The sequence below is a fragment of the Oreochromis niloticus genome, linkage group LG3 (genome assembly GCF_001858045.2).
Source record: "Oreochromis niloticus isolate F11D_XX linkage group LG3, O_niloticus_UMD_NMBU, whole genome shotgun sequence".
In the NCBI taxonomy this organism is placed as follows: Eukaryota; Metazoa; Chordata; class Actinopteri; order Cichliformes; family Cichlidae; genus Oreochromis; species Oreochromis niloticus.
This window is the reverse complement of record NC_031967.2, coordinates 24254762-24262663: the sequence shown is the minus strand read 5'-3', so window position 1 is coordinate 24262663 and position 7902 is coordinate 24254762. Positions and strand designations below refer to the sequence as shown.

The window sequence follows — 7902 nt, the reverse complement described above, 5'->3', positions numbered from 1 at the left end:
CAGTCAAACTTCCAGCCAGCAGAGCCCTCCACAGAGCAGCTCAGTGTCACACTGCCCCCTGCTGGTATGATTGAACTGTGTGCTGTCAGTGTGGCTCTGGGTTTACTTGCTGTTGAAGAAACAAAATAAGAAAATATTCAAACATAATCAGGAATAAACTTGTTACACTACTGATCACACTTTAAACACTGATTAATTTATCTAAAAACACAAACAGTAATTAGTAATCCTGCATGCAGGGATGGGAGTACAGAACTGGTTTCCAGTAGTCCAAGTCCTGGGAATCATTAGTCTCTGCTTGCTTATCGATCCCACTTATCGGTTCTTGAACTCTCGCTTTCAGTTTACAGTAACAGTTTTCCTGTTAAGACAGATGTAAACATGAAAACATTAAATGTCAGCATGAATCATGGTCCAACTTACATGAAACTGTCAGTCTGAAGGCATCACTCCATCCTGTTAAGAGATAGTCACTGCTACCCCGACATCTGTAGTCTCCACTGTGGGACACTGAAACTCTGCTGATCCTGTATTCACTGGATGTTGGAGGGGTGTTTGTGTTGGGGGTGTTTCTGTGAGGTAACGTCCATTCATATTTCATCTCCCTGTTTTCACCTTCCTTTATTTCACATTTTAAGGTTATTGTCTCACCAGTGAACATTTGAGACCAACTCTGCTGCACTTTCACAACAGCCTGAACTGTTCCCCAACAAACAAATAAAAATAGAAAATAAAAGAATATCAGGAAACAAAACTTTCATTTTTATCAGGTACTACTTTTACATTAATCATGAATTTGTTTCATTTCAGAACAAAACTTAACACTCACCAATCATAACTGGAGCACTGTCCTCTGTGTAGTAAACTGGATCTCCTCTCCCTCCTCTGCAGTGGTACAGACCTCCTTGTGAGACACTAATAACTCTGTTTGCTTCATTTCCTCTCATGAGCTGAGCTTTAGAAGAGACTGAATCACGTCTGAACCAGTCAAACTTCCAGCCAGCAGAGCCCTCCACAGAGCAGCTCAGTGTCACACTGCCCCCTGCTGGTATGACTGAACTTTGTGCTGTCAGTGTGGCTCTGGGTTTACTTGCTGTGGAGTTTACAGGAAAAAGTTGATCAGATTGTCACTTGCTTCAGGAAGAACTTTGTGATAGAAATGATCACACTTTACACATTCACTCAGTCATTTAGCTTCTAGCACCAAACACAAAATATTTACCTGCATGTGCCACATTAGACTGTCTTCATACAAAACTACACTACCGATTCCCTCTGATTTATTCTTCATCTATTCAAAGACAAATGTTGGACATACAAATTACTTTTAGATGTTTTGTGTCCTCTCTGCATTTTCCTTTAATACTCTAAAGTGACACGACACTGAATGGTGTCTGTTATTCCTGTGGGAATTCAATGGAGTTGCATCATATTTACACCGAGCCTATTCACCCACATCAGTGTTCATTAATGTCAATCTTTATCTTTGGGATTTGGCTACAACATTAAAATAACATAAATGAAATGAAGCCATGTTGGAGGATTTGGTTTAGCTTATATGAGGTGAAAAAGCTGAATAAAGCTGAATAAAGGTGCAGCATATGATGCTCATGAGCTGCAAATTCTGCTGGGTTTCCCAGAATGCAACACTGGTCTACTTTTATAAAGAGATGTTTAATTCATGCAGGGAAACACAAAGCCTTAATGCAAGAAACATGATGAAAATCTAAACATGAGTGATAAAAGCTTTTCTTTAGTAAAAACATTTGTCAGCAGAGTTTTTAAAAACGAATCTGCATCCACAGTAAAATTAAACGGCTTCTTTCTTTGGCTCCACCAAATTTCATAAACTGTGTCTTGGTATTTGTATCCTCACTGAAAGACAGACTGAAGAACTGCTGGTATCACTGCTGTGTTTGTCCTCTCTGCTCTCACTGTGGCTCTGTGACACAGGTGATCTGTCTTACTTGAAAACTACACTACAGATGCACCTGATTTATTATTTATTCATTAAAACTGTCATCTCGTTTCATTCCCCTTTAAATGAGTTATTTCAGAGTCACAGTGCACTCAGCTGTTTGTCTGTTTGCACAGTGAGTTTCTTGGAGGGTCTGAATTGTTTCTTGATGTTGAGTTTAAACAGACGTAGAAATGAAAACAGAAAACTTCAGTTTGAATTGTAGAGCAGCTTACATGAAACTGTCAGTGTGAAGGCATCACTCCATCCTGTTAAGAGATAGTCACTGCTACCCCGACATCTGTAGTCTCCACTGTGGGACACTGAAACTCTGCTGATCCTGTATTCACTGGATGTTGGAGGGCTGTTTGTGTTGGGTGCTGTCCATTCATATTTCCACACCTTTCCTTCACCTCCCTGAATCTCACATCTGAGAGTGATTGTCTCACCAGTGAATATCTGAGACCAGCTGGGCTGCAGCGTCACATTGACCCTGTTGGAAACTTTTCACAGTAAAATTACTCAGTTAGGACACAAAGGGAATGAACATTTTGATCATCCCTGTAGCTGAATCTCCTCCTGCTGGCTGATTGAAAATGGAAAAGAAAAATATTTTCTATAAAAAGGTCGATTAACAAGAGTCAGAAGTTTGCAGCTTTAAATCCTAACAGAACAAAAACAGATGCAGAAATCTGAAATGAATGTTTATTTTCACCTTTCTGTTCAGATCAATAACTTTAAAACAGCTGAACTCATTTCAAGCATTTATCCACTGATTCAAATACATAAAAGAGGATGAAGTGGTTTCCAGTAACAAGGAAAGGTGAGCAAACACTGCATTAATGAAAACATTCACTATTATTTCCATATTTATTTTCAGAATGGAGCTCAAGGTGATGATCATTTATATGAAAAAGTCATTTATGGCCCACCTGTCAGGTCATTTATGGGGGATAATAAAACTAACATAATTTTATACCAAATCACAATCATGCAGTGGTGAAGGCTGGGAGCCTGATACCAAGAACGGAGATGTCGGAGTGGGAAACTGGATGTTTTCACCTGACTGACTCTAAATCTACTGACAGGAAAGGCCAAGCCCTGACCTGGTGCCCCTCCCCTGAAACATAGCTGTGTTTATCACCTTATGATGACATTGTTCAGGTGGAGGGATGCGGTAAATAAATATGAATTATTTTCAGAAAGAAAGTTAAAGTAAAACTTTCATTACCTTGGCTAAGATTGGTGATTTATACATGTGAATTTCACACATTATTTGCACCATTATTGTATCAATGAAATGTTTAAAGAATTCATTGCTTCACAGGTTGTGACCATGTCTTAGCTTATCAGGAGCTTTGCCATGTCTGAGTGTCTGTGTGCAGTCAGTGAAACCTGTGACCAGTTTTCTACCAGGACTGAGTCACTAACACCAGTACAGAGGTCTGATCACCCAGTAACTGCAAAATATACAGAAAACGCACGTGCTGCTCACATCTGTAGTACATACCTGAAAATAGCAAACCACACACGTGTCAGTCATTATTATTACTATTGTTATTATTATTATTCGGCCGTCACAGATAAAAATGTCTGCATTGAGGATATGAAAGTCTTTACACACCTGGCTGTATTTAGAGCGCTTTACTAATCCCTGGTTGGGCCCGTTAATAATTACGTGATCATCATGGGCCCCGGGGCCTCTTTGTGGTCCTTCTGTGAGTTTTATACTCTGTCGGTCTTTGTCCTTTTCTGCTGATACAGTTTGCTGGACCCCTCCTGCTCTGTCGGCTCAGGTTGACTGACAGTGTGGGTCATAACATCTGACACTTAACTCTTCATGGTCGTCTTCAGGTGTGGTCATGCTACCCTAATCCCTCTTTTTGCAAAGTGGGCAACAAATCTGAATAACTTTAAGAAAACTGGTACTAACCCACAACCATAGATTGTCGGTACCCCCATAAATAGTGCTTGTGCCTCGTCATGAGGAATAAATATTGTAATAGCTAATATCCTGTTTGCTTGTTGGCTCTATAATTAAAAGCAGATCCCCAGAAACCTCCTGATTGTTGGGCCAGCTGCTCCTCCAGGGGATGGGAGGTGTTTGGACGCTGCATTAATGCATCACCCGTTTCTTTGGTCCTGCCTCAGCTTGTAATGTGTGTCTGGCTGATCAGTGTTGGCTGATTAACCACAGTAATGTTTGTTTTTAACATATTTTCTCAGATATTTTTCTTTCTTATAGAATCTCATATATATTTATTGTATCCCTCTGCCTGAACAATGTCATTATTAGGTGATTAATCCAGCTGTTTCTCATTGGTCAGCTACAGCTCATGTCATCAGTTTATCACAGGATTTTTTTTATTATTTACATTAAAACGTGTTTATGAATCACTGAACCATACATTAAATTTCTAACTGATTAGCTACTAGATGTTTTTGTTATTATTATTATTATTATTATTATTATTATTATCATTGTTATTATTATTATTATAAATTCGACAGCTTTTGAAATTTTGATAAAACTACAACAGTTTTGTTATCCCTTCTTAGATGCTTGACAGGTCCATAAATTACTTTCAGATTAAATGTTTGAACTCACCAGTTTCCTGAATGGTGACTGGATCACTTTGTGCTATGAGTGAAGTTGTGTCTGTTCTCCATCCTCTGCATTGGTATTTTCCTCCTTTAGAGATCCTGATCACTTTATCTGATCCAACAGCTTCTGTGGACTTCACTGCAGATGAGGTTTCTCTGACCCACTCATATTTTAAGTCAGCAGAGTGTTTCACATCACAGGTCAGTGTCACACTGCCCCCTGCTGGTATGGTTGTGCTGTCTGCTGTTACAGTGACCTTTACTCCATGTCCTGTAATAAAGAAATACAAAAACAAAAACAAAACAAAAAACATTTGATGTAAATTAAAGTAAAAAAATATCACAACACAACTAAAAGTTAGTGGAGTTACATATTAGAGAGCTTCTAATTTCAAGTTTTACCATAAAAACATCAATTGTGAGAATATTTGATGAATCTAAAGAGGATATAAGTCTGGAGTGTGTCGTGATCCTGGTTCTGACTTTGTGTTTCTGAGTTTTTTGAGGTTGAATTCTTTGTTTGTTCATGTTTGCAGTTTAAAAAAAGATCTCTATTTATTTTTGAGCATTTTTAGAGCCTTTAGTTCTTCTTATAATTTAGTCTCAGAGTTTCATTTGTTCCATCCGTGTTTCCTGTCTCATCCTCCTGTGTCAGTTCCCATTTGTTAACTTTATTACTGTGTCTGTTTCCCTGTTTAGTTATTAATCTACACTTCCTGTTTTATTGTGGTAATTTTAATGTAACATTTTATTTAGGTGGTCATTTGTTTCTTGTGTCTTATGTTGAGTTTTACTTCCCTCTCGCTGGTGTTTTAACATATTCAGGACTATTCATGGTGCCATAGATTCGCCTCATCCTAAGAGCATCATTCTGACTTGTGGTAGTTTAAGTTGTTCTGTTCCTCCAAACATCCTCCTTTAATTTTATTTCACCACAGATCTTCTCCATCGTTATGAATCTGTTGTATTCAGAGTAACTTTGTTGAAATTCTTCCTCCACACCTTTAGCTGAAATATTATCACACAGTTCTACAGTGAAAATGTTTTTGATGGCATATCAAAGAAAAACACTAACACTCGTCTGAAGACAGGTTTATAATCTCACTCAATATTTAAAACAAACAAACAGATTACAGATGAAGCTGAAACACAAATCACAAATAAAGCAGAACACTAGATGCTACAGTGTGTGTGTGTGTGTGTGTGTGTGTGTGTGTGTGTCCTCATCTTTCATCACATTACAGGATGAAGAAGTTTGATGTTTTCTTTTCTGCACAGTTCAGATCAATAACTTTAATCAGCTGTATTAGGTTCAATGATTTATCCACTAATTAAATACCAAACGTAGAACAAAATTTTCTGAGACAATTTAAAGGTCACAAACGCTGCATTAAGAGATTTCACATATTTAAAAATAATTATTCGTTGTAGAGAAAAGATGAGGTCACATCATTCACTTTTTACATTTACCAGTTTTTTAGAGTGAGTTTCCTCAAACTTTGAAGAACCCAAGCTGTTTTAATCCAGATTAAAATGTTAAACTCACCAGTTTCCTGAATGATGACTGGATGACTTTCTAGTGTGGTTGAATTTGTCCCTTTACGTCCTCTGCAGTTGTAGATGCCGCCTTCAGAGGTCACAAGTTCTCTGTTTGATCCAGCAGCTACTGTGGTCTTCTGGTTAGAGTTAAAACGGGGTTCTCTGAACCAGTCATATTCAAAGTCAGCAGAATGTTTTACATCACAGGTCAGTGTCACACTGCCCCCTGCTGGTATGGTTAATCTGTCTGCTGTCAGAGTGGCCTTCACTCCAAGTTCTGTAATTTAGAAAAAGATCAAAAGTATAAAGTTGATGCTCTGAATGTTTGATGCAAATTTTAAATAATGTGAGTCATCTTTTGGAGTTGGAGTTGCAGCCACACAATTCAACACACTGAACATCTACAGAGACTTTGGAGTGACGTGTTAGACAGCTTCCAATCAAAACACCAAATGAGGGATGAAGGTAACAAACTCTATGCTGAGCTCAGAGCAGCATTTGGTTACCATGTTTGATATTGGATTTTCCTTTAATTTGACATCAGTGTTTTATAACTCCAAGAGGTAATCCAAAAAAAAAGATCCCACTATATAATCCAGCATACATGCCAACAACATAACTCAGTGAGATAATCTGCACAACACACACTGTTGATATTTTCAGATCAGATAAACATGAAAAGAAAATCCACATGTATGAAGCCACAGCTCTTCAGTAAATATACAGTTTGTATCGTGGGTGTGTGCTAGAGAGCTCACACACTTAACATGGTTATATTAACATTTTAACCAATAATCTCAATGAAATGTTTGGTTTATGATACAAAATATAACACAGAGGACGTCATTTAGAGAAACACAGGAGAAGCTAAATACTAGTTAAGATCAACACATATGATATAAATGGAAGAAAAAACTATTTCTCACCTTCAGTGTTTCCATGGATGACTGTACTGAGCACTAAAATAATGAAACATCATCAGACATTATACAACTGACAAAATCACAATAAATATATAAACTGAGGCTTTTTAAAGGTAAATCTTTAGATGGCACAGTTATTGCTCATCACCAAATTTATGTGTTACTATTAGCTGTCAAACAGGCTGGAAACATGACGAAAAAATCTAGTCTGCTGTGTTGAAGCTGTCAGGTAAACAGGTTAAAGCAGTGATACACTGTAATTGTCACCAGTGAGAAACATTTTCCTTCATCGCTGCCATTCAAACAGTAAAGGTGTGTATTGTACTCACAGAATAACCCCAGCAAACAGAGCAAAGAGTGCCCCATCCTCACGTCCAGCCCTGCACGCTGATCTGCATCTAATCTCAAAGTGTTCGACTTTGCATTGATAATAAATGCAGAACAAAGAGAAGCTGCACTTAATGTAGATAAGACCAGAGTTTATTTTCAGCTCCTCCTTCTATCACCTCTCTGTGCTTCCTTCCTTTTACACCAACCTCAAACAGCTCCTGTAGCTTTGACCACAGCAGTTGTGTGACGTGTTCACATTTCCTGTCCACTGCAAACATTTAAGCTTCTTTCCTGTTTTGTGTTCCTGCCTTTCTCTGTGATATACAAAGGTGCTCTGTTGCTTAGTGACACACGTTGCAGGTCATAGTTTTGTCTTTGTTGTCGTGTCCTGTGGATCCTGCTGGAGTTTTCTTCTTCTGCAGACTGAGAGTCATCTTCTCAGCCAGCATTTTGATATATTCATGGTGTCATAGATTCGCCTCATCTTAAGAGCACAGTTCTGACTTGTGGTTGTAAAAGTTGTTCTGTACCTCCAGACATCCTTTTTTA

At 38.2% G+C, this 7902-nt stretch overlaps 2 long non-coding RNA genes across 2 annotated transcripts; both read right to left on the bottom strand.

Moving 5' to 3' along the window:
- Positions 1-594: 594 nt before the first annotated feature.
- On the bottom strand, positions 595-890 carry LOC112846258 (uncharacterized). Its single transcript, XR_003219151.1, has 2 exons — positions 830-890; positions 595-699 (listed from the first exon to the last, which is right to left on the bottom strand). It is a non-coding gene; the product is annotated as an uncharacterized LOC112846258 (long non-coding RNA).
- Positions 891-6230: 5340 nt separating this feature from the next.
- LOC109201301 (uncharacterized) lies at positions 6231-7497 on the bottom strand. The gene is made up of 3 exons (XR_002061331.2): positions 7353-7497; positions 7027-7059; positions 6231-6377 (listed from the first exon to the last, which is right to left on the bottom strand). It is a non-coding gene; the product is annotated as an uncharacterized LOC109201301 (long non-coding RNA).
- Between the last annotated feature and the right edge of the window lie 405 nt (positions 7498-7902).